This window comes from Phodopus roborovskii, unplaced genomic scaffold (genome assembly GCF_943737965.1).
Source record: "Phodopus roborovskii unplaced genomic scaffold, PHOROB, whole genome shotgun sequence".
NCBI lineage: Eukaryota > Metazoa > Chordata > Mammalia > Rodentia > Cricetidae > Phodopus > Phodopus roborovskii.
This window is the reverse complement of record NW_026126515.1, coordinates 10,967,829-10,995,397: the sequence shown is the minus strand read 5'-3', so window position 1 is coordinate 10,995,397 and position 27,569 is coordinate 10,967,829.

Below are 27,569 nucleotides of genomic sequence, written 5' to 3'. Positions count from 1 at the left end.
GAAATCTATGCTTCATTGGGACATTCAGAAGTATTTCCTTGGAATCAACACACAAAAGCTGTGGTCCAGAAGGCCTGTATTACATCTCAAGCTGGCAGCAGAATTTGGCAATGTGAGATAGTCATGCACATTGTATTAGTTTTGAAAGCACAAACGATATAAGATTGGGAACAGCTTAGAGAGCTGCTGAGACCTGGTATAGTGTGGCCATGTCTGAGTTCCTGAAGAAAAGCAGGAAGTAAAGATCTTAGAATACTGGATATGACATGACTGTGGGATGCCCATCAAGAACAATGGCAGATGAAAATTGGAGCCAGCCAGTGTGTGCTGCAGGGGGCACAGACTTCTTCCTCTGGTAAGAAAGGTGTTTGTTAGTGGGAGAGGAAACACCCACTGTATGGCAAGCACACAGAGAGAAAGACCCTCCACAAAGCAGAGTGTGAACACTCAGAAAGCTGAAGTCCAGCCTTTCTGTAAGGGCTGGGTTGGGTTCTAAATCATTTCAATTAATGAATTTTGGGAGTAAATACATGTTTTGTGTTCAGGAACATGGATGTATTCTCTGTTTCCCACTGGAATTTAACTTAGATATTACACCACTTTGTCCATTTCTGTAGTACAAGGTGCCCAAGTTCATAAAGATTTTTTTTATTATTATGTATACATCTTGTCACTCTCTGCTGTACAGAATACAGAATTATTGGTACAGAAATTTAAAAAAAGTCTCATTTCCTCCTGGGTAGTTCATATTTCCCCCCTCTGTGGTATCACTGACTGCATGAATCTTTCATTGCCTCAGAGTTGAGTAATACAGTAGGGCATATCAGGATTGAAGATTTCCTAGGAGGGACATCTGTAATCCGCTGATAGGCTGGATATAATTGCTATGCATGGTGTAATACTCACACAACACTCCACAGAAAGAACCAAGGACAGGTAAAACAGACTCTCCACAGCATGGGCGCCACTTCTCCATGATTGCACAGTTCCTGGATTGTGTGGCCTGGATTCCAAGAACTGTGTTGTGAATAGCAAGACTTCCGGGCAAGACTTTGAGAAGGAAGGAACTTCATGTAAGGATCTCTGCAAGTCTCTTGTCATGATTGAGATCAAAATGTTGAAGTTCCTCTATTCTTTCTAAGAAGAGACGAGCCATAAAATGAGTTTCCAGAACTTCACTCAAGCAATCAATTTAAATGCCTTCCTGAATATTAAGAGTAGTGATGGCTTCGGACTTCTGCCCTGCACTCGTTGAGAGCTCTTTGCCTTGTCTTTAGGATGAGACTATTTACAGTCTTTCCACCATCTTTCCCCTCCTCCCAGTCATTTTCCCTATTGGAAAAGAAGAACCAAGTTCAACACATTTGTGATATTATTCTTATTGCCTATTTCATAATTGACAATGACTCCTTTTTACCTAGCCATTGCTCTAAGATTCCTAATTTTTAATGTATGAGCTGTCTAAATTTACTATGGTGCATTTATTTATTTTGAGAGAGATAGCCTCAGATTCACTACACAGCCAATAGGACTTGAGCTACTGATTTTCCTGCCTCCACTTCCTAATTTCTACTATATATCTACTATATAGTCATGCACTGTCATGCCCTGCTTGTTAAATTACTATGACTGAAAAATAAATTGCAGTTTGAAATTACTCTGTTTATTTTGCTTTGTAAATTCATGGAAATTGGTAGCTCCATGTTTCATTTTTCCTCCAATTGTATCTTTCCCTTATACATGAGAGAATGCTGCTACTGGTAGCCACGTATCAGAATTTTCTTTGGCTCAAAACACTTTTAAACTGCTGACTCTGCGGTATTTAGTCTCATAACTCCCTAAATCACAGTGGCTTCACAGGGAAGTGTAAATGATGATTATACCTCATGGTGTCAGATGAGTGTAAATATATTAATACATGTGTGTGGGTCAGAGAGAGAGCTGCTTGGTTAAAGAAATATACTATTCCTTCAGAGGACCTGAGTTCAATCTCCAGCACATCAGGTAGACTCACAACCACCTGTAATTACAACAAGGGGGACCTGGCACTTCTGGCCTTGGATTTCATCTGCATTTATGTGCACATACCCCTTCCCCATACATATAATGACAAACAATAAAAATAAATCTAAAAAATGTATATAAAACACTTGGTGTGTTGCATATGTTAAATATAGCTATTAATGTAGTTATTATTTCTTTCCTTAGTTCTTTTTAAGTATAATTTATATCTTATTTTGCAGATCATATTCTCTTGGCAATACAACATGTTAGACTGACAGGAATCCAGTCTCACTACTCATTGTGCCTATTTTGTCCCTAAATTTTTATTTTCTACTTAGTATTCTATTTTTCTCCTTCTGAATAGTGTTCAGTATAAAGAGGTCTATGTTAAAAATCTTATATTCCCTCATCTCTGGAAATATTACAGTGACCATAGTTTCAATGTTCATATACAAGCCTGATAAGATAGCATTTTTGAAATGACATGGAATTCATAAGTAAGTACATTCCTCTAGTGTACATGCGAAAATATGAGTTCTAAAAGATAAACTAAATTAAATTATGAATATAGATTTCAGAATCAATTAATTGTAACTGAATATTTCTTTGCACTTTTAGAAAACCAACTATTGTTCATTTTTAATCTTTTCCTTAAATAATTCATCCTTCAAAGACAGTTGTTTTATTTCTTTAAAAGGTACAATCACATACATATATGCACATACACATACATGTATGCAACAATATACACACAAGGTATGTATAAAAGTGTATATTCCCGGTATTGTTCTGAGGACATAAGGTGTCAATGATGGAGATAAGGAGTTTAGTTAGGTCTTGTGCCTTTTGTTTGTTAGCAGTTTTTTTTAAAAGCAGCTATCTCTATCTCAGTCCATTTTCCTCATCTTCAAAACTGAAGTCAGAGGTGGGGATATACCTCATACATAGACTTCTTAGCATGTGTCAGATTAGAGGCTCAATCCATAGTACTGCAAAGATGAGATTGTACAAAATATCTGCTTTGTAGCGTTTCTATGGAGATTATGTAGATGACATCATTTGGAGTTATTGGCCACAATGTGATATACAATGCATTAGATTTCAGTGAAGTGTATAGCTTTCTTTGTCTCATCAAACCATTGAGAACTGAAACCAAGCTGTTAATTGGTGCATTCCTGACTCCTGGGTGAGCACATGGTCCTCTCCTACCATGAAAGAACAGTGATCTGAAAAATTCATTTGTGCTAACAAGGGAAAGCCAAGAAGCAAATATGGAAAACAGTGTTTACTTCTACACTTGGAGGCTTAAATGTTACTGTTTGGAAAGTATACATCATACTTCCAAGTGTCTAAAAATGCCAAGTAAATAGAGATGTATCAATTGTTATTAGACATATAATTTTTTTTCTGAAATGGAGTCCATTCTAGGTTTCTTTCAAGTGAGACTTGAGGATTTGAAGGGAGAAATGATACTTAGACTGAGGTGGAAATGGCCAGTGTCATCAATGAGACAGGAAGGCATAGCATAGACATGCAGGTAGTACTAATAGTCTGTGTTACTTTTATGGGTAATGAGTCTAGTTAGGCAAATTTATTCAAAGACTTTTCATTAGATTTTCCTTGTTTTTCCTGGTAGATGGTGTAAATACAAAAGCTTCATTTTTCCAAGAATGATGAGGTTTGGATATTGGGAACCATCTGTTACTGTATAGATGTGGAATGTGCCTCTTCTCTGGCAGATAATTTAATTCTTGCTATCCAGATGGTGGTTCCCAGTTGGGAGGCTATGGAATCCTTAGAAGACAAGGCTGCCTGGCTGAAGTCATTCCTAGAAGATGGCTGTTGGAGCTTATAGCTAGTTTCTGGTTCTGGTCTGTTATGGGATGTCCCGCCCGGTTCCACATCTGCCTTGCCACAAATGAAGACTCAGAGACTTATATTAATTATAATACTATTGAGTGATAACTAGGGCTTCTTATTGGGTAGTTCTGTCTTAATTATTAACCCATTTCTATCATTCTGTGTATTTCTACATGGCCTTATCTTACCAGAGAACTCCTGGCTCACATCCTTTCTTCCCAGGCTCACATCACTACTCCCCTCTGCCTATATCTCCCAGAATTCTCCTTGTCTGGTAGCCTGTCTATCCTTCCTACCTGGCCACTAGCCAAACAGTGCTTTATTCATTAACCAATTAAGAGAAATAAATTTACAGAAGACATCCTCACTGGTCCCTCTTCCTTTGCTTCTTGCTGTTATGATATGAGTAACCTCTGCCACATATCCTTAGACCCATGAATTGTGCAATGCCTTCCATGCCATGATGAACTGAAGTCTCTGAGCCAAAGTGAAATTTCCCCCTTGTTTTTGTCAGGTATTTTGTTTGCATATACAAGTAACTGATATGTGGTCCTAAGATAATCTGAAATCTTCATAAATTTAACTAAAGATTCTGGGAAAGCTAAGAAGAGAAAGGAGGCAGCTAAGTTGAGTGGTGTGCCATAGTAGGATTGAAAAACGGATTTTAAAAAGATGTCTGAATTTATGTGTTGAAACAAACTTCCAATGTGACAGCATCATGTTTGGTACTTGCCCAGTTCCTCTGAGCCAGAACAGCTAGTTCTAGAATATAACTAAATAAAGATGGTCACCTCTACTCACTGCCCCCCCACCTCCACTCCCAATATCCTCAGGAGATCTTGTTCATTTCCATTTCTGTGAGGGACCTTGTATGAATCTCTTAGGTTCTTCCTTGCATCCTAGTTTCTCTGGAGATGTGAATTATAGGATTGTGATTCTTTGCTCTAGGTCTAAAATCCTTGTATGAGTGAGTACATACCATGCTCTACTTTTTGTGACTAGGTTACCTCACTCAGGATGGTTTCTTCAAGTTCCATCCTTTTGCCTACAAATTTCAAGATTCCATTTTTTTTCTGAAGAGTAGTATTCCATTGTGTAAATATGCCACATCTTCTTTATCCATTCTTCAGTTGAAGGGCATCTAGGTTGCTTCCAGGTTCTTGCTATTACAAATGATGCTGCTACAAACATAGTTGAACAGAAGTCTTTGTTGCATGGATACAGATCATTTGGGTATATGCCTAAGAGGGGGGTTGCCGGGTCCTGTGGTAGACTGATTCCAATTTTCCTGAGGAACTGCCATATATTGATCTTCAAAATGGCTGTACAAGTTTGCACTCCCACCAGCAGTGGAGGACTGTTCCCTTTCTCCACATCCTCTCCAGCATAAGTTGTCATTGGTATTTCTAATTTTAGCCATTCTGGCAGGAGTAAGATGATGTTGAGTACTTTCATAAGTGTCTCTCTGCCTTTTTTATTTTCTCGATTGAGAATTTTCTCTTTAGTTCTGATCCCATTTTTAATAGGGTTATTTGGTGTTTTGGTGACTAGTTTCTTGAGTACTTTGTATATTTTGGAGATCAACCCTTTGTCGGATGTAGGGTTGTTGAAGATCTTATCCCAGTCTGTGGACTGCTGTTTGGTCTTGTCATCTGTGTTCTTTGCCTTACAGAAGCTTCTCAGTTTGAGGAGGTCCCATTTATTAATTGTCAATCTCAGTGTCTGTACTACTGGTGTTATGTTAAGGAAACAGTCTCCTGTACCAATTTTTTCAAGGGTGCCTCCAACTTTCACTTTTAAGAGGTTCAGTGTGGCTGGATTTATGTTGAGGTCTTTGATCCATCTGGACTTGAGTTTTGTGTATGGTGATGGTCTATCTGTAGTCTTCTACATACCATCATCCAGTTGTGCCACCATTTGTTGAAGATGCTTTCCTCCTCCCATTGTATACTTTCAGCTGTTTTGTCAAAAATCAGGTGTTTGTAGGTGTGTGGGTTAATATCAGCATTTGTGATTGGATTCCATTGGTCTACCTGTCTATTTTTGTGCCAATACCAAGCTGTTTTCAGGACTATAGCTCTATAGTAGAACTTGAAGTCAGTGATGGTGAAGCCTCCTGAAGTTCCTTTATTGTACAGGGTTGTTTTGGCTATCCTTGGTCTTTTGTTTTTCCATATGAAGCTGATTATTATACTCTCAAGGTCAGTGAAGAATTGTGCCAGGATTTTAATGGGGATTGCATTGAATCTGTAGATTGCTTTGGGTAAGATTGCCATTTTTACTATGTTTATCCTACCTATCCAAGAGCATAGATGATTTTTCCATTTTCTGGTATCTTCTTTAATTTCTTTCTTTAAAGACACAAAGTTCTTGCTATATAGGTCTTTCACTTGTTTTGTAAACATATTTGTGACTTTTGTAAAGAGTGACATTTCTCTGATTTCTTTCTTATCCCCTTTGTCATCTGTGTATAGCAGGGATACTGATTTTTTTTTGAGTTTATCTTGTATCCTCAAGGTGTTGAAGGTGTTATCAGCTGTAGGAGTTCCCTGATAGAATTTTTCAGGTCGCTTATGCAAATAGTGACTAGGAGAAAGAGAAGGGGATGAGAAGAAAGTATGTGGGACTAGGAAGATTGAATCAGGGCAGGAATAGATGAGAAAGAGAGAGAGAGAGAGAGAGAGAGAGAGAGAGAGAGAGAGAGAGAGAGAGAGATACCATAACAGAGGGAGCCATTATAGGTTTGAAGAGAAAACTGACTCTAGAGAAACAACCTTTTATATCCAGGTGAATTGATCATTCCCCCAAACCAAGTATTCATACTACAAGCATTGTAGATATGCTAGAATTTTAGCATAAGTTTTTAAATTCAAATTGTACATCAACTTAAGTTGCAGCTCACAGAGTAAAGTCTACTTACTACTGACTACAGAAATATTATAGAGTAAAGAACATAAAAAAAATATCACTATTTCTACTCAGTTTCAGATTTCCAGTGTAGCCTTTCCCCCCCAAGCTAGGAAATGCTAATTGGATTGAAAAGGAAAAGATTCAGCATCTCTTTAACAATACGTTCATTCTTAGCACTAAAGGTCATAGCTACTGTTTTGTATTTTTCTGTTTCTAGACCAAAAATATAGCCTTCTGTAAATTTTGTTCACATAGCAAACATACTCATGACTGAAAAACCATAACAGATAATAATTAGCTTTTTGTGAAAACATCTTTACTGAACAAAATGACTATTATTTAAAGATTTATGGGATTTCTAAGGGGGTTATGGAGACCCTCTCTTTAACCTTATTGATTTGTGGTGCTTGTTGTTGCTTTGGGATGATCTTTAAAGTGACTGTTCATGCTACAAAGGACAATCAGAGGCTAAACACAGCTAAAGCTCCTTGGGGCAAACAATTTACAGTTGTTTAGTAAATAAAACATAAATCAGTAGGATTATTTAATAAAGCATTTCTTTTTCTTTTCAAGCAGAATTAACAAATTCCTCTAGCAAGAGCTAAGTCATAATTAATTAATAGGACCCCTTATTAAGGGTAGATGTCCTGATTAAGGACTGTAGCACATTTACCATCCTCAAAGCCAAGAAAAATGCTTTTGAAAAAACAAAGAGAGGGGAATAGATTTTCTCGAGTTATTGTGTGGTCTAATATTACTTGATTGCTGTATTGTAGAGTACTAGACCACGACAAAGACAGAATGTGACTTATTTTTCAAAGAGACAAGAAAAAAGATTTATATTCTGCAGAGTTCACAAGTTCTATTGTTCTCTTACAGTTATTTCCAGCAATTTTTAATGCACTGAAATGGCCACACATGCAGTAAGAATAATCTTGACATAGCATTTTTTGGAGTTGGTTTTATCATTGTAGATTATTACACACACACATGCATGCATTGTCCTGTTTGTAGGAGTTTTGTTATTATATCATTATATAGTTCAATATTATAAGAGTTGAACTTTAAGTAGTTGGCATGAACTTATATTTCACTGATATGATTGAATTTTGATTCTTTAATAATGTTTTTATATTTGGAGTCGGTTAAACCATTATACCATTAATACTCTTGAAGTACCTAACTAATTTGTTCATTGATAAATAGCATTTGGGGGGGGGCAAGTGTAACTTTTTTGAAATTATTTTAATTTATTATTTTACATGTCGATCCCAGTTCCCCCTCCCTTCCTCTCTGCCTCCCTCCCTCATTCCCTCACTTTTACCCTCTCGGCCCTCTCACATGCACCCTAACCACTCTCCCCTCCAATCCCCCCACCTCAATTCCATATGTAGGGCAATGCCATCCAGTTGAGGTCATGTAGATCTGACAGGTCATTTGAAGTAGGGACTAGGGCTTCTCTCCTATCTCTAGGTTAAGGCAGTATCCCTCCATGGGGGATGTGTTCACAAGGTCTTTTGTGCACCAGGGATACATCCTGGTTCCACTGTCTGAGGTCCCTTAGACTGCTCAGTCTCTCTCTCTCTCTCCTGTCTTCCTACCCAGACTCAATCTTCCTAGTTGCACATGTTTTCCTCTCCTCCCCCTCTCTTTCTCCTACTTCTCTCTTCATTCACTGCCCCCCACACTTCCCCTGTGCTCTGGAGGGACTTGCCCCTTCCTTCTTCTGTGAGGGTCTTTATATGAATCTCTTGGAATACACCTTGTATCCTAGTTCCTCTGGTGGTGTGAATTATATATAGGCTGGTGATCCTTTGCTCTAGGTCTAAAATCCATATATGAGTGAGTACATACTATGTTCCTCTTTTTGTGACTGGTTTACCTCATTCAGGATGGTTTCTTCAAGTGCCATCCACTTGCCTACGAATTTCAAGATACCATTATTTTTTTCTGCAGAGTAGTATTCCATTGTGTAGATGTCCCACATCTTCATAATCCATTCTTCAATTGAAGGGCATCTAGGTTGCTTCCAGGTGCTTGCTATTACAAATAGTGCTGCTATGAACATAGTTGAACCAGATGTCTTTGTTGCATGGATGTGGATCATTTGGGTATATGACTAAGAGGGGGATTGCTGGGTCCTGTGGTAAACTAATTCCCATTTTCCTGAGGAACCACCATACTGATCTCCAAAATGGCTGTATGAGTTTGCACTCCCACTAGCAGTAGAGGAATATCCACCTTTCTCCACATCCTTTCCAGCATAAGGTGTCATTGGAGTTTCTAATTTTAGCCATTCTGGCAGGAGTAAGATGGTATCTCAAAGTTGTTTTGATTTGCATTTCTCTGGTAGCTAAGGATGTTGAGCACTTTCTTAAGTGTCTTTCAGCTTTTTTGATTTCCTCTATTGAGAATTCTTTCTTCAGTTCTGTACCCCATTTTTAAAATAGGGTTATTTATTATTTTGTTGACTAGTTTCTTGAGTTCTTTGTATATTTTGGAGATCAGCCTTCGTCTGATATAGGATTAGTGAAAATCTTTTCCCAGTCTGTGTGCTGCCGTTTGGTCTTGTCCACTGTGTCCTTTGCCTTACAGAAGCTTCTAAGTTTGAAGAGGTCCTATTTATTAATTGTCAATCTCAGTGTCTGTGCCCCTGGAGTTATGTTCAGGAAGTGGTCTCCTATAACAATTTGTTCAAGTGTACCTCCTACATTTTTTAAAAATCCTAATTACTTCCTTGTATACTTACATTTCACAGTTAATTGCTTTTTCCAATCATACATTTGCTATTGACTACTTATAAAATACAATTATTCCTTCAACTTCTCATCAAGTCTGAAATAACTAGCTGTCTATTGAGTAATTATAATTGTAATATTTTACATTATGGAACATGCTTAATGTTAATCTCTTACACATTCAACAAAATTATCTTATGAAACTGACGATATGATCCTAACATTCATATATAGAAATGTTAGAGGTCTAAACTAGTTAAAAAAATTCTTGAGAAAAAAATATATGAGCTTATAGTTCTCATGTTCTCTTAAAGTAAAAGCTACTACAGAACTATAATAATCAAGCCAGGATGGTACTGACATAGGATTAAATACCTAGAATTAAATATCTATAAATACTCTGCAGTGTTTTGTTAATTTAATTTTGACAAAGAGAGCAAGTCAATTCAATAGAGCAAAAATAATCTTTTTAAAATAAATGTGCATGTGTAACTTTATATTCATGTGCAAAATATGAATTTAATCATATATACATATATATATATGTGATAAACCCATAAAAGCAAGTAGATTGCAGACCCAAGTGTAAGATCTAAAAGTAAAACAAGTCTAAACCTCTGTGGATTAGAGTTGCTTACGGCTTCTTAGGAATGACATTGGAAGCATGGTAACAAACCAGAATATCAGTAAATTAAGCTTCAGCATAATTTCAGACTTTTATGCTGAAATGGTACCTGTAGAAGGATAACCACAAAATGGGAGAGAATATTTATCAGTTACATAACTGGTAAGGGACTTGAATATAGAATATATGAAGAACACTTACAACTCTATAAGCAACCTAATTAAAAACTTGGCAAAGGATCTGAATAGTCAGTTCTTCAAAGTAATCTGGAAATGATGAAAAAACACATGAAAAGATGCTTGGCACCACTAGTCATTAGGGAAATATAAGTGAAAACCACAATGTAATGCCACTTCACACCAACTGAATGGCTATAATAGGAAAGACAGACACAACTGTTAGCGAGCACACAAGAAGTTAAAAATCATGTTCTGCTCACTCTAACACTATCAACCATTTTGGTAAAGAGTTTTGGTTGCTATAATGACTAAGCATAGAATTATCATAGTATCTCCAAATTTTATTCTAAATATTGCTTGACACACAAAGAAATTTTACACAAACGCTTGCCAACAAATTTTCATATAGTAGATAAAAGGGGAGAAAAAACCTGAAGTCTAATCAATAAATTAATAAAAAGTGTAATTGTGATATAGCCAAATAAAGGAACACTATTCGGTGTGATTTGTAATGCAGGTGTTGGTGAGATGGTTCACTGGCTAAGGATGTTTGCTGTCCTAACAGAGGACTAGAGCTTGTTTCCCAACACCCATGTTGGGTAACACATTGCTGCTCATAACTCTAGCTCTAGGGACTCTGATACCCTCTTCTGGACAATGTGGATAGTGTCACTCACATGGGTACACACACACACACACACACACACACACACACACACACACACGAGAGAGAGAGAGAGAATAAATCTTAAAAACAAAACCAGAATGCCACAGCATAGATGTACTTCAGATGCAAATGAAACAAATTTAGTAAAAAAAAAAGAAGCTTGTCAGAAAACATTCTGAATTCCATTTATATGAAATGTTCAGAATGAACTAACGAACCAAAACCTGAAAGCAGATGAGTGATTTGCCTGAGGATAGGAGAATGGAGGTACCTACTGAATGTAAGAAGTCTCTTTGTGCTGTTACAAAATGTTATAAAATTAGATATTGGTGATGATTGCACAGTTCTGTAAGCATGCTAAAACCTTCTAAATTATGTACTTCACATGAGTGAACTTCGCAGTGTAAATTCTGTGTCAATGGTACTGCTCAGCATAAAGTCACCTCTGAAACATCTAAGGAGGCATATGGCTGTTTTTCTGTGTGGTTATTCCTAATGATGTTAGCATGTCTTTTATATAGTCTATACTAATCTTATATGCATTTTCTCTCTCCTGTTTTTTGTCTGTGCTTCTACTCTTCCAAGTTCTTCAGCCTATAAAATTAAAATTTTATGGTAGTAGACTTTGGAAGTCTAGATAATGTAACTATGCCTTCCCATATTTCAATAAGTGCAGATTATTTATTTACTTGTTTATTTATGTATTTATTTTTGAGGCAGGGTATCATTCTATAGTCTAGGCTGAATTTGAACTTGTGACAGTCTTTCTTTCTTGGTCTTCCAAGTGCTGGGATTACAGGTATGAGCCACCTTCATTAGCCAATTGAAGCTATATGTCTACTAAATACATAATACCACTTCCGTGTTTATGCTTGATATTGACAGGTATACTTGACAATTATAAATCATACTGCAGAACCTCAGACAAATGGTCTCTTTCTGAGTCTTGACACTTATTATTAAATTTGAAGAAAATCTGATTTTAGAAGATAGAGAAGAAATTAAATTTATTTCACCTGGGAAACAAAGCTCAAGGAGAGTATTATAGAGCATCTTGGTTACTTCTCTGGTTTCTGAGATGTGTGTGTGTGTGTGTGTGTGTGTGTGTGTGTGTGTGTGTGTGTGTGCATTCTCAGCTGTGTGCAGGTACACATGTGTAGAGGTCATAGATCACTTTTCAGTAATATGCCTCAAGAGCTGTGTCCTCTTTGGTTTCAACAGGTCCTGAGGCTAGGCTGGCTAGCCAGCAATCCAGCTGATTTTTCATTTCTGTCACTCCAGTACTGGGATTCCAAGCATGTGAACCAGTGACTTGCTTTCTATGTGAGTTCTAGGTATGAAATTGTGTACTCCTGTTTGTTTAGCAAGCAATTTATGGTCTAAGATCTCTCCTCTGCCTTGGTGGACAATAAATATTCTTAAAGACTAGGTCAGTGAGCAGTAAGCCAAAAAAAAGGAACCCTTGAAAGTCAGGATTCAGACACTGAAGTGATTTACCAAATGTAAGCCTGGCATTCTATTTTTCTTCTTAACTATAAGAAAGATGTCATCAGTCTAGACCAGAGATAATGACAGCTGGATATGGAGGCTTTCCTTAGATAAAATATTTAGACACACCCCTTCCTATGACAGTTTGTGCTTGTATAATTGTAACATGATCAGTTGATTCATTTTTTTTCCTGTGGATTTTTCATTGTAGACTGCTTTATTTCAGCGCAAGCTAATATTTAAATTACGTATGATGTATACTACATCATTATTTTAGACTGACAACAAGCTCAAGTGAACAGATAGTCTAGGTTGGTTTGAGTAATTTAACTATAGTAGGTTAGAGGTGAGGATGGGAGACATTTTAGGTCACAGATAACATCTTAAGTTCCTCCTAACATTATTAGGAGGTAATGTGTACATCATTTTTGGCAGTTTGCTCATAGTATCACATAAGTTATCAGCTAGTTTCTGAGGATATTTGGCCTAATGACTTTTGTGCAATGGCAATTTATGTGAATTTTTTTTTAAAATGATGACATGCAATAGCATAGGATTCAGTTTTAAACAAAATGGCATTGTAGCACAATGTTATCTAGATGGCTAAACCCAGAAGTCATTGACTTAACTGAAAAGAGATCATACACAACAAACTGATGTCATATGTGTCTTCATATAAGATGTATAAATTACGCAGGTACCCTGGTGAGTTGAAGGAGAAGGAAAATTAGGAAATTATTCAATGGGTATTATAGTTTGTGTATAATGATGAGAGAGTTTTGGATGCAGATACAGGTAGTGGTGATTATTTCCTGGTGGTGTATAAATATTCAATGCCACTGAAATGTATATTAAAATGGTTAAATGATATACTTTAGGTTATGTATACTTATAAAAAGGTAACTAAATATAATTGATTGTATAATATGTATCTACATATAATGATATAGTATAAAGTGCTTATATTCAAGAGTCCAAGGAAACAAGCCACAGTCTGGGAGAAACTGTTTGTAACAGGCATCTGATAAAAGACTATTATCTAAAATATACAAGGAATTTCTAAAATTCAAAGATAAGATGATTTACTCAATTGTGCATGGTGATAGATATGGATCTATCTGCAGTTTTATACATGTGAGAATCCAGTTATGACCATGTCAATTCATATTTTGAGTGTACATACATTTTTATTGTCTCTATTTATGGAAGCAGAATTGCTAAACCATAGAGCATGTATTTGTCTAAGCAGATTCTCTGAAACTAGTTTCCTAGGTGAGGGTTCCAGTTCACTCCTTGTGTTCAGTGCTTGTGTGTTCTGGTTGCTTCTCATCCACCTTGGTCTAATCTCTCTGTTATTTTTTTTCAGTGTTTTCATTTTAGATGTTCTTGTGGGTGTACAGTCAACTGAGTCCCTTCAGGAGGTTTTAACAATGCATTTTGTATTGGGTAGCTTAGGAGCAACTGACTATGCTCATATTCCTGAGAGAAGGAAGTTTAAGATCATTATTCCAACGAATTTGGTGTTCAGCGAAGGCCTGCTCCTCTTGGCTGTGTCCCCATTTGGCAGAATGGTAACACAGCATTCTCGGGGCTGTCTTATAACAACTGAAATCCTGTTCATAAAAGTAGAGTTCCCATGACCTAATTACCCCCCAAAGCTCCCCATTGTAATTCAGTGACTTTGCGACTAGGCCTCAGCATAAGAATTGAGAAGAGACACATTTGGACTACCACTATAACCATATCAACTAACACAGTTTCTGAAATGGCTTCTCAATGGTCCTTAGTAAATATATAGATCTATCTGCTTTAGAAGGGTCAATGTTCTGGTTTCATTTTTTTTCTTTAACCCCCCCCCACCTTTAATTCTTATTTTGTTTTATTTACTCATAGATAAAATATCATAGAATAATAAAGATCGGGGAAAAGAGGCTGAATAGATGCTTATTAAGGGAGAAATAAGTTACAACAGAGACAGATTAACACCAGCAGGTTCCCATCCCAAGGATGCCTCCAGATGGTCTCTGTCTCCATCCAGCAAGCAAAGAGAGCACTTCAGGGTCCCTGCCCCAACCTAATTCCCCCGGGTCATGTCTGCACCTGTCCCGACCCCAATGGGCATGGTCAGTGTGCAACAGGTTCAGACAGAGTGAATATCTCACTACAATAAAATAGTGAATTTGAAAACCTAGGTTTGACAATTGTTTTATTGGTAATCAATAGCAACAAGATTTCAATGTCCATTGTGAATAACTTCATAGTTGTCTTGATAGAATTAAAAAATTGAGATTTTTGCCAACTATTTTGATGATGTGAGTAATTTGGGTAGCCTTTTTTTGAAGAATAAAAATTAAAATCTATTGAGATCTCAAATGGATAAAGTTATTGATGATGACTACTTGGCTATTTATTTAGTATCATCTACTGTGTATGAGATAATTGGACATGCCAAATAACAGATACATAAGAATAATGTGAAAATATCATAATTAGGACATTAAATTTGAATGACATAAAAGTATTCTTTTATGATACTCATCAGTAGATCTATTTGTCTACTGGAAGATCTATTTGTCACTACCTCCCTGTCAAGCCTCGGGGAACATTGCAGAAAGGCCAGAGGGAATGTCAAATCTGGAGGATGGAGAGGAACACTTGGAAATGCCATCTTCTGGAGAAGAAATGACCATTGTGTATAAGAATTTGTGCCTGTGGATAACTACACAAGACCCACCCAAGATCAAGCCAGTTAACTAATAGAATGTTTTAACAACACTGTGATCTTCACTAAGTCTCAGTATTAAAATTAAAAGCATACTGATAAACTTGTGTATCAGGTTACACATGTGTATAAGGTCTACAAATCAATTATTTTATGTGGCAGAAATTATAAAATAGCATGAAATCATTACTGTTATATTTCTAGGCAATACTTGTGTTACAAAATCCATTAACATTCTTACCCATTGTATTGAATCTGTCTATAGTTGTCAGTGAAAGGGAAGATGCTTTTCCTTGTACACAGTGGAATTCAACCACACTACCATATTACTTTGGGATGGATTATTGTCTTTAATTCTGATATGAGAATCAGAATGAGTTTTCCATTTAGTTATCCTTTAGGAGCAAATTAAGAATATCCTTGTGATAATTAATTAGATAGATAGTAGAAGTAATCATTTGTTCCTGTAGCTCACTATTAACACCTATCCCATTCATCATTACGTTTTGAGAATTCAGCTTCTAACACAGCCGCTAGAACCAACTTCAGCAGCTGATCTCCTCAGGACTAATAATAGATGTTTGTTAAATAATTGATGACCCAATGAACAATTGATCATTGGTCAATTTAAATGAAATATTTCTGATGGATAACATATATTTTATAGTAGTCTTAAGACATGACAAAGTATTATTCTAGAACTGTTTTTGCACTGAAATTAAAGTATATAAAGTTGACGTATGCAACCATTTGCTGGTGTTTATCGTTAGTGGGATGCCTTTCCAGGATGGAGTAATATTTTCTACAGAACAAAAATAAAATGCAGCCATTTTGTAATTCATCCTGAGCTGGTACTGCTGAAGTTGATGGAGGTCAATTACCAATATTTTCTTTCCTAACAGCATTGTTTAGGGAAACAATGAGAGAAAACCCTGTGAAGATTCTGAGACTATTGGGTCATATACCTTATTTTATATGTAGTTTCTCTAGGAGAAAAATCATGAAGCAGAAAATGATAATATCAAGAGCACCTCATTCCAATAGTCTGCAATGATAGTCTGAACATTTTTCTCTGATAAGTAATACTGTTTGAAATCATGAACTTCTTTTGCTATTGTCCATCTCCATATCCTAGAAAAGTCATTTATATGCTGATGAATTTAATACCTTGTACCCTCATTTTTAGACAAACATCATTGGGTTACGTGGAGGCTGGCAAAAAAAAAAAAATTAAACTCCTGCAAGTCTTCATCCAGGAGTAGAAATTGAGTGTTTTATTATACCTCTCTCTAATGAAAGAAATACTAGTAAGGTGCATTGCATGTTTTATGTATGGGAATCTTGTCTTTTGTGCCTCAAATGTGTTTTACTATTGCTTGGAAGCTATCATAAAACCTTTTATCTCTCTCTATATTCATAAATGCTTGTGTGTATGCATCTGTGACAAGATAAACACTCCACAAGGCTTATGTATGCATGTATATCTATTAATTCCTTTTCTACTTCTGGGATGGGATTTACAGTAACATGCTTAGAAGGGGAACTGTGCAGTCTAGTAGAAAGAGCATATGCTCTTGACCTTGGCTCTAAACCTGCTTTTATTCTTACCTGTAAAAGTATGTTGCTGGAAGCAAATCACTTAATGTTCTAAACCTTACTTTTCTCATCTGTACAAATGATCCAATTGAAAAAAAAATAACTTCTAGGAATAGTTTTACCATTCTTTTATGAAAGATGAAAATTGAATTGCTACAGGGAGATTGAGACAATTTATCTCAAGCATGCAGTATGTACTGAGCACATCAAGCACATGTTTGATAAACAAAGGGTTTTTCTGTTTTTTATAATTGAAAAGACAAGTTTCTTTTCATACAATGTATTCTGACCAACATCCCCTAGAATTTCTGCATATCCCCACCCACACAATTTCATTCCCTTCTCTCCCTCTTGCTTTAGAAATCAAATAAACAGGCAAAAATTAAACAAATCAGTTTTTTGAAAAACAACAAAGAGTACATAGCACACATAAACAAGACCTATGAAAACACAAAATCAGAAACCATAACATAAAATGACCTATTAGCTGTAAGGAGTAAGGTTTTTCTGCCCACCGCCTGGTCTTGTACCGCCACCACGCCAGCCCCAATTAACACATAGAGACTCCTTATTAGATACAATGCTGTTGGCCAGGTACTAGTTTCTTATCAGCTAGCTCTGTCTTAATTATTAACCCATTTCTATGTATTTCCACGTGGTCTTACCGGTAGCGGAGGAATGGCGGTCCTGTTCTCTCCAGAACTCTCCATCTTGACTCCTTCCTCTTTCCTCCTTGTCTCCTAGTTCCACCTATCTTCCTTTCCTATTAGCCAACAGTGCTTTATTCATTAACCAGTATGAGAAACATATATACATAATGGCATCTCCCAACAATTAGACAAAAATAAGTAAGTAAATAAACAAATAAAATGTCCAAACAAAGTAATTTGAGATAAAACATCTACAAAAATTCCATTGAGTTCAATTTTGTGTTGGCCATCTACTGGTGAGCATGTCCTTACCCTCAAGTGTGGTTAATATACCATGTCTTGTGACTTCATTGAAGAAAATTAATTTTCCCTTTGCAAGGAGATGCCAATTGGAGCTAGATTCTTGGTTATGTAATGAAGAACTCTTAAGTGATGGTAAGTTTTACCTATCAACTTGACTGGGCTTGGATGTTTGTCAGAAAATCTGCATAATTTATGGTGATGTTTTGAGTCACAATTAAGGATGAATCAATCTCAAAGAAAGCATTTTCTATAAGGCCAGTGAGTCTCATCTAATTTATTGAAGCCTTACATAGAACTGAAAGGGTTTCTGCCTGACAAATTGAACTGAAACTGGTATGTTATAGCCTGTGAGTTTGGATGGGTGTCAAACCTGCTATATTGGAATAGGACTTATACTACTAGCTCATCTGGATCTCGGGCCTTTGGACTTCAGTTAGAACTACATATTGGCAAACAAGTCTTGGCACTTCATGGCATTCAGAGTCATGTGAGTCTATTCTCTTCTCTATCTCTGTCTCAATCACTTTTTCTCCTTCCTTTTCTCTCTTTGTATTTCTACTCTGTTACCCTAGAAAATTCCAATGCATCTTATATTTATTACAATTCTTCCCTCTCCATTTTTATCCAAGTAGTCATTAAGCTTTGTGAGCTTGACTACCAAAATATGTCATCTTTACAGACTAAATTTTAATAAATTAAAGTTATTTTAAATATTTTGAAAATAATGTATTTTTGGAAAATATTTTTCTAAGATGATATTTCATAGGATATAGTAGTTTTCATCTAGAGGATTTTTAATTTCATAGACTCAGGTGAAGGTGAAGCTATCAGAGGTTCTATTCATTCTTTAAATAGAACAATTATAGAAGCAGAGAGTGGTTTATCTAAACTATTGATATCAAAGTATCTAAAATATGAGTAATGATACTTTAGAGAATTATAAATCCTCCTTTCAAGATCATACTTTCATCCAGAAGACAATGTGTAAGGTGTTGGGGACAGAAAATATAAACTCTTTATCCTTAAGGAGTTAAGTGTGATGAAAAAGAATAGATATCTGTTATGTGAGGGGGCAATATCAGTCCCATAATTGAAGACTATTTTTTCAATGTTTAATAATCATAGTAACTTTTCTCATTATTATTCTAACTTATCCTTGTTATGAGATTCAGGTTCAAAACTAATGTGAGGAGTTTGTGCCTGTCACCCTAAGGATTTGGCAAAGGTCATTCATATTTCTTGTTCTTGTTACTTGAGGATGATGGATTATGTGAGATTTAATTTGACTCTCTTAGATTCTACTAGGTTTCATGTGTCCTTTCACTCTGGAATTTGTTTAAAAAGAGTTTATCTGGGACATCCTATGGAATGGTGAAGAGGAAACAGGTGAATTATGTGAGGGCCTTTAAAGATTCTGTTAGATGTCATTATTATCTGGTTCACTCAGATTTTATTAGCTAAATCAAGGTACATTGCTCTATTAGTTAGGGTTTCTATTGGTGTGAAGAGACACCAATACCATTGCAACTCTTGTAAGGAAAACATTCAATTGGGCTGACTCACAGTTACAGAAATTCAGTCCATTATTATCATGGCTGGGAGCATGGTGTCATGCCAGCAGACATGGTACTGGCTACATCTTGATCAAAAGGCAACAGGAAGAGCACTTTCTATTACACTGACTGAGAGAAGCTTGAATATTTAGGAGACCTCAAAACCTGCCTCCTTAGTAACATATTTCCTTTGACAAGGCCATACCAACTCCAACAAAGCCATACCTCCCAAAAGTAAAGGAAGCAATTTTCTTTCAAATCCCTACAATTGCCAAGCACCAAAGTGAATGGACAGGTTCTGGATACAATTCAGAAGAAAGCAAATATTTATAAACAAGCAAATAAACCTACCACAAGTAGGATACATGTAAACTGTGTAGTGTGCTTAACACAGTGTCTGGCTCAGAGGACTTGGGCAATGTCTGGTAATCAGATTGTAATCACAATACTAATGACAGTAGCTGATGTGTAGAAATGTAGATGATGTAGCAGTTCAGTGCTACAGTAGTATAGGACAACACCACAGAGAAAGAGAAGCTGATTCAGTCACTCAGGGGACACAATAGATGGTCCAGATAGTATGTATGAACACAATGAAAAATACAGAAGGGGGATTTTCTAGTTTGCATTTTGGTGCTGTAATGAACACTGACCAAAACTGACTTGGAGAGAAAAAGTGATATTTGGTTTGTCTGTTTGTTTTAGCTTATGTTAAAACCCATCATGAAAGAGAAACTAAGGCAGGAGCTCAAGTACTCATCTGTAGACCATGGAGGAATGCATACTGGCTGTGTCCAGGCTCAAGTTCAGCTGCCTTTCTTTCATTTCCTTTTCTGTTTGATTGTTTTTGACTGCTGTTTGCTTGAGAGAGGGTCTTACTCTAAGCCTTGGGTAGCCTGCAGCTTTCTATGTATACAGGGTTGGTGTAGAAACTGCTGTGTATCCCTCTTCCTCAAAGAGATCTTCCTGTGTCTGTCTCCAGACTGCTGATTAAACCAAATGCTTTTCTTATATACCTAAGGCCCACACTGGACTGGGCTCTCCTACATCCTTTAGAAATCAGAAAAATACCCCACAGATATGTCCCCAGGCCAATCAAATGGAGGCAATTTTTGAATTGAGGTTCTCTCTTCTCAGGTATATCAAGTAGGCAATGTTAACTGTGACAGGAACTAAGCTAGAGCCTAAGCAGACATACAGTCTCTCTTCCTAGAAGTGAATCTCATGTCTAGTCAGGTATTATACTTGTGATGACCTCAGATGCAAGTAATGACATATTTAATTAAATATACTTTAAATAACAAAATGAAAACAAAACCAGGTTGTTTTACTAAGAAGAAATATGAAGATGGTTTTTTAAAGAGTCACTAGGTATCACAAGATTTCTTTCCAGCTTCGGGTTTGCCTTTTTATCATGTCATACTTGACTTGCTGAACCATGTTCTCAAGGCTCTTTTCTTGTGTTCCCAAGTTGGCTTCTGCAGCTCTGGTTATCCATCGTCACTAAGTAGCATCCAAGCACAAGCACAAGGTAGAAGTTCCTTTGTATTTATTCTTTATCAGCCTAGAAAACATTTTTCTCAGGACCTTCCTTTGAGACCTCAATTGCTTTCATACTAAATAGAGTGACTTTGGATGTCCATTTCTAAATGATCACTGACTAATAGAACCAGAAAGGCACGATTAATGTAGATGGATAATGAGACTAGAGAAATTCTCATCTTGAAATTTATTTTCTACTCATAGAAAAGAATCAAGTCAGTGTTCTCTTAGCAAAAAGCTGATGTCTGTAAGAACCCCCCCCCCAAAATAGCACATAGGGTGATTCTTTTCTACTCACTTTTAAATGTTTGCAGTCATTAAGCATTGGTGATTACTATCTTGGCTCTAGTAATTTACATGAATTTTCAGCTTTGAGTGACCTCTGGTACTAAGTTATGATTGGTAGTTGAAAGCAACATTCACATGTGGGACCCACAGATTTTACACAGTTTGCTAGTGTATCTTGATAACAGAGAGAAGAATATTACATCTAAGAGAGTGTCATTTGGTTTATAAATGAAAAATGGACTTCATTGATAAAATAATATGTAAGTTGTCTTCCCCTATATCTTGATAATTTCATAGACTAAACCTCCTACTCTGCATTTTCTTTTTTCTTTTGCTGTGTCAGACTTCAACACTGCCAACATTACAATATCCTTGAAGAGCATCCATTAGTTTTATATAGATATAAAAGAGAAAGAATTCTGTCTTCTCCCTTGAAATAATTTTATCTCATACAAGGCCAAGTAAAACTATTGGTCAGTTTGTAGTTACATGAATGGAATGCTGTTTGTTTAAAGAACATCATAATAACAGTGCCTTTCATTTCAAATGAGTGTGCTTATTAGCACAAAACAAAGACAAGTAAAAGAATACACAGAAAGTAGCAGATAAATAAGAGTATATCAAGATTGTGCCCTTACAGCAGCCAGCAGAAAACTCCATTGAAACAGTCCAGCTGGAGTCTCCGCTACAGTTCTAGGCAGAGTGAGCTCTCCACATATGAAACTTGTCACTCCCATCACAAGCACTTTTAGATGATGGGATCACTGAAAGTGACCTCTGTTGGAAATGCTTTACATTCTAGCTGTTCTCAAGGGCACATTATTTTTTAGTACCTTTTTCTTTTCTCCCTGTCACAATTTCAAGAGACCAACTTCCCCAGGACAAGCAATCTTGGAGAACACTTGAGATAAAGCTCTTTGAGAGACAGGGCCCCAGTTGCTCCCAGAGTCCAATCTTCCCAAGAACCAATGACACATGACAATTTTCAAATGCCATTTAGTTTACAGATACTCATTCTGAAGGGTGTCTTTTTTTTTATAGAAAAACTTTTTTAAAAATTTATTTTATATAACCAAGTCCATTTAAATGAAAACAAACATTTATAGACAATATTTAGGAATTTGGGAATCGTTCTTTCCTGCTGGTAAGGGGTGCTGTCATGGGGGATTTGAAGAAGATTCAGAAATCCTGGCTGTAGTCTGTAAGGCTGTTTTGTCCAGCTGTTTTGAATGTATGATCACCTCATACTTTGTTTCAGGTGGTCTGGCTTGATCAAACCACATAAGTCTGGAAGGAATCCACATCTTTTAATTTTCTGTAGAAACAAAAATAGAAATTCTTTTCCCCAGTAACTTGTCCTTGAACTTAAATTTTGGTGTCATAGCATTTTTTTTAATTTAATTTATTATTTTACATGTCGATCCCAGTTCCCTCTTCCTCCCTCCCTCCCTCCCTCCTTCCCTTTTTTTTACCCTCTCTGCCCTCTCACATGCACTCTAACCACCCTCCCCTCCCATCTCCCCACCCCAATTCCATAGGTAGGGGAATGCCATCCAGTTGGGGTCATGTAGATCTGACAGGTCATGTGAAGTAGGGACTAGGGCTTCTCTCCTGTCTCTAGATTTAGGCAGTTATCCCTACATGGGGGATGTGTTTGCAAAGTCCTTTTGTGCACCAGGGATACATCCTGGCTCCACTGTCTGAGGACCCTTAGACTGCTCAGTCCTTCTGGCTGAGACCCATATTCAGGGGGTCCTGAGTCAGTCCCATGCTTGCTTCCCAGCTATCAGTCTGGTGGCCCCTTATTTCCTCCTTGTTCAGGTAAGCTGTCTCTATGTGTTTCTGGCACCTGGTCTTGTCCTCTCCATTTGCATCTGAGTTCTACCATATAAGCAAACAGAAAAAGAAAAACCATATGATTATCTCCCTAGATGCAGAAAAAGCCTTCGACAAAATTCAACACCCTTTCATGATAAAGGTCTTGGAGAGGTCAGGGATAACAGGAACATACCTAATCATAATAAGAGCAATATACAGCAAACCAACTGCCAACATCAAACTGAATGGAGAGAAACTTAAGCCAATTCCTCTAAAATCAGGAAGAAGACAAGGCTGCACTCTCTCTCCATATTTCTTCAATATTGTACTAGAAGTTCTAGCTAATGCTATAAGACAACAAAAGGAGATCAAGGGCATCCAAATTGGAAAGGAAGAAGTCAAACTGTCTCTATTTGCAGATGATATGATAGTTTACATAAGCGACCCAATAAACTCTACCAGGGAACTCCTACAGCTGATAAACACCTTCAGCAAACTAGCAGGATACAAGATAAACTCAAAAAAATCAGTAGCCCTACTTTTTTCAGATGACAAAGAGACAGAGAAAGAAATCAGAGAAACATCACCCTTTACAATAGCCACAAGCAACATAAAGTACCTTGGTGTAATGCTTACCAAACAAGTAAAAGACCTATAAATAAGAACTTTGTGGCTCTAAAGAAAGAAATTAGATACCAGAAAATGCTCTTGGATAGGTAGGATAAACATAGTAAAAATGGCAATCTTGCCAAAAGCAATCTACAGATTCAATGCAATCCCCATTAAAATCCCACCACAATTCTTCACTGACCTTAAAAGGATAATAATCAACTTTATATGGAAAAACAAAAGACCCAGGATAGCTAAAACAACCCTATACAATAAAAGAACTTCAGGAGGTATCACAATTCCTGACTTTAAGCTCTACTACAGAGCTATAGTTCTGAAAACAGCCTGGTATTGGCACAAAAATAGACAGGTAGACCAATGGAATCGAATTGAAAATCCTGATATTAACCCACACACCTATGAACATCTGATTTTCGACAAAACAGCTAAAATTATACAATGGGGCAAGGACAGCATCTTCAACAAATGGTGGCACAATTGGATGAGGGTGTGTATAAGACTGCAGATAGACCCATGTCTGTCGCCATGCACAAAACTCAAGTCCAAATGGATCAAAGACCTCAACATCAATCCAGCCACATTGAACCTCTTAGAAGAGAAAGTGGGAGGCACCCTTGAACAAATTGGTATAGGAGACTGCTTCCTGAACATAACTCCAGGGACACTGTCACTGAGAACAACAATTAATAAATGGGACCTCTTCAAACTTAGAAGCTTCTGTAAGGCAAAGGACACAGTGGACAAGACCAAATGGCAGCCCACAGACTGGGAAAACATTTTCACTAATCCTATATCAGAGGAAGGCTGATCTCCAAAATATACAAAGAACTCACGAAACTAGTCAACAAAATACCAAATAACCCTATTAAAAATGGGGTACAGAACTGAAGAAAGAATTCTTAATAGAGGAAATCAAAAAGGCTGAAAGACACTTAAGAAAGAGCTCCTCGTCCTTTGCTATCAGGGAAATGCAATCAAAACAATTTTGAGATACCATCTTACTCCTGCCAGAGTGGCTAAAATTAGAAGCACCAATGACAACTCATGCTGGAGAGGATGTGGAGAAAGGGGAACACTCCTCCACTGCTGGTGGGAGTGCAAACTCATACAGCCATTTTGGAGATCAGTATGGTGGTTCCTCAGGAAAATGGGAATTAGTTTACCACAGGACCCAGCAATCCCCCTCTTAGTCATATACCCAAATGATCCACATCCATGCAACAAAGACATCTGTTCAATTATGTTCATAGCAGCACTATTTGTAATAGCAAGAACCTGGAAGCAACCTAGATGCCCCTCAATTGAAGAATGGTTAATGAAGATGTGGGACATCTACACAAAGGAATACTACTCTGCAGAAAAAAATAATGGTATCTTGAGATTTGCAGGCAAGTGAATGGCACTTGAAGAAACCATCCTGAATGAGGTAACCCAGTCACAAAAAGAGGAACACAGTATGTACTCACTCATATATGGATTTTAGACCTACATCAAAGGATCACCAGCCTATAATTCTAAGAGATTCATATAAAGTCCCTTACAGAACTGGTAAGGGACAAGTCCCCCAGAGCTCTGGGAAAGTGGAAGGGGGTCAGCGAATGGAAAGAGAAGTAGAAGAAAATGAGGGGGAGGAAAGGAAAACATGTGTGACCAGGAAGATTGAGCCTGGTTAGGAATAGAAGACAGGAAAGAGAGGGAGAGAGAGACAGAGACAGAGAGAGAGAAAGAGAGAGAGAACATAAAAGAGGGAGCCAATATTGGTTTGAAGATAAAATTGAACACAAAGAAAGGTCTAGAGAACTACAAGACTGCTGCCAAATAACAATTTGAGTTTCCGTGGAAAGGCTACCATAAACACCTTCCCGGAGAGTGAGATCAGCAACTAACTTATCCATGGAGCCCTCAACTAATGCCTGTTGGAAACAGGAGCAAACACCCATACATAAACACTGAAGGGTGTCTTTACAGTGAATGATAACATTGAGTAGATGAATTGATTCTATACATGTACTCATATCACATATTAAAATATCAAAGCTTAACTTATCCAAATAAAATGTGAAATTTCTGGAGCAAAAGGTAAGAATCCAACTCTGTTCTTTTCTCCATTCAATTTTTATATTCAAACAGCCTGGCACTATGACTCATTAGACTAATCCCCTATGCTCATGACATATGTCAGTGTACACACATTCTCACTTCTCATGATTTTTGCTCATACATTCGAGTCAATTAGTTATTCATCAGGGTATTAGAGAAAAACTCTATTTTTCCTCTCATCATCTTTCATTATCAGCTTTTCAGCCTCCATATCTGCTACCTGATGGAATTTTAAATCACAACGTTGAGCAGAAAGCAGGGGATCTGGAAAGATGAGTCATCAGGGAAGATCTGAAAAAGATGAGGATGAAGAGATTTTTATTTTTTATTTATTTATTTATTTATTTTTTATTTTACATGTCGATCCCTCCCTCTACCTCTCTGCCCCCTCACATGCACCCTGACCACCCTCCCCTCCTATTCCCCCATCCCAATTCCACATGTAGGGCAATGCCATCCAGGTGAGGTCATGTAGATCTGTCAAGTCATTTGAAGTAGGGACTAGGACTTCTCTCCTGTCTCTAGGTTAAGGCAGTATCCCCCCATGGGGGAATGTGTCCGCAAGGTCCTTTTGTGCACCAGGAATACATCCTGGTTCCACTGTCTGAGGTCCCTTAGACTGCTCAGTCCTTCTGGCTGATACCCATATTGAGGGGGGCCTGAGAGATTTTTAAATGGTTATTTTAGAGGGTGCAGCCTTTGCCAAATAAGCCTTGGAACCATGAGTATGGAGGAAAACGGCAAAGCTTAGACAACACAATTGATGTTTCCTAGGCGGATTTTCTTTCTTCCTATTTTGAAACAGTAATTTGTATTTTTAAAGCTTTGGGGTGATAAAACTTTATTTAAATATTTGTATCAGGGTTTAAGGTCCCTTTTAATATTTTTTGCTCAAAAAAATCAAATAAGAGTGTGGGCTTACAGTCTTTGTATTCAATTCAACTTACTAGTGGTTTCCCACAATGCTTTTTAAAAGATCATAAATAGATGATTGACAAGTAGAAAGGAGATAGTCTTATAGTGAGGAGTCTAGGAGAATTAAATAATTTTGGATCATGCAGATTGCCCATTAATTTAAGAAAAGTTAGATTGTGTCTCATCTTCGTTTTTCCTTTATTGTTCTATTCTTTTTGATTTGGTGCTAGTCCAGAGCAGACATTGTTGCTGGAGCTTTAAGGTTTTACATTTTTTTTTTACCTAGCCAATGGAAGCCAAGAGACAAACCAGCATGATCTTGATTGTCACAAGTTGTACATATAAATAAATTATACACCTTAAACTATTTATATCTCTTAATCTAATAGTTTATCTTATATTTGATTGCTCTAAAGTAACAGCCATGCTTAACCCCAAATAATGCCAAAGTGTTTATGGGCCCCTTCTCATAGTTGTAAAAAATTTATTGACAGTAATAGATTATAATTATATAATTATTTTATTTTTGTTGATGAAAGTCTTGTGTTGTAAGTGAAAATGATAAAAATTAAGCATACACGATGAAATTTAATTCATGGTGTACTGGAATTCCAATTTTATTTAGGTCTCTCAGCTATATCTGTGTAAAGTATAATGGACATGAACTTCAAAAGATTAGCTATGAGTAAGTGGGTAAAACTATTAGAGAAGATTTAAAATTTTCTCCTTAATTATGTTCCAAAGTTAACACAGTAAACACATGTCATTGTGATCTAAATGAGCAATAAAAATTAAGACTTTTTGATTGATAAATTTTAAAAATGCCTTCCAATTTAAAAGTTACAAATGAATTATGGAAAGGATTGAATCCTTGGACTTCTTCAGCTCATGTTTTCCAAATGAGTAGACAGTGTAACATGTATATTCTCATGTTCTTTTTCAGTTCGATAGCTTTGTCTCAACTTGTATCAGATTCCCAAA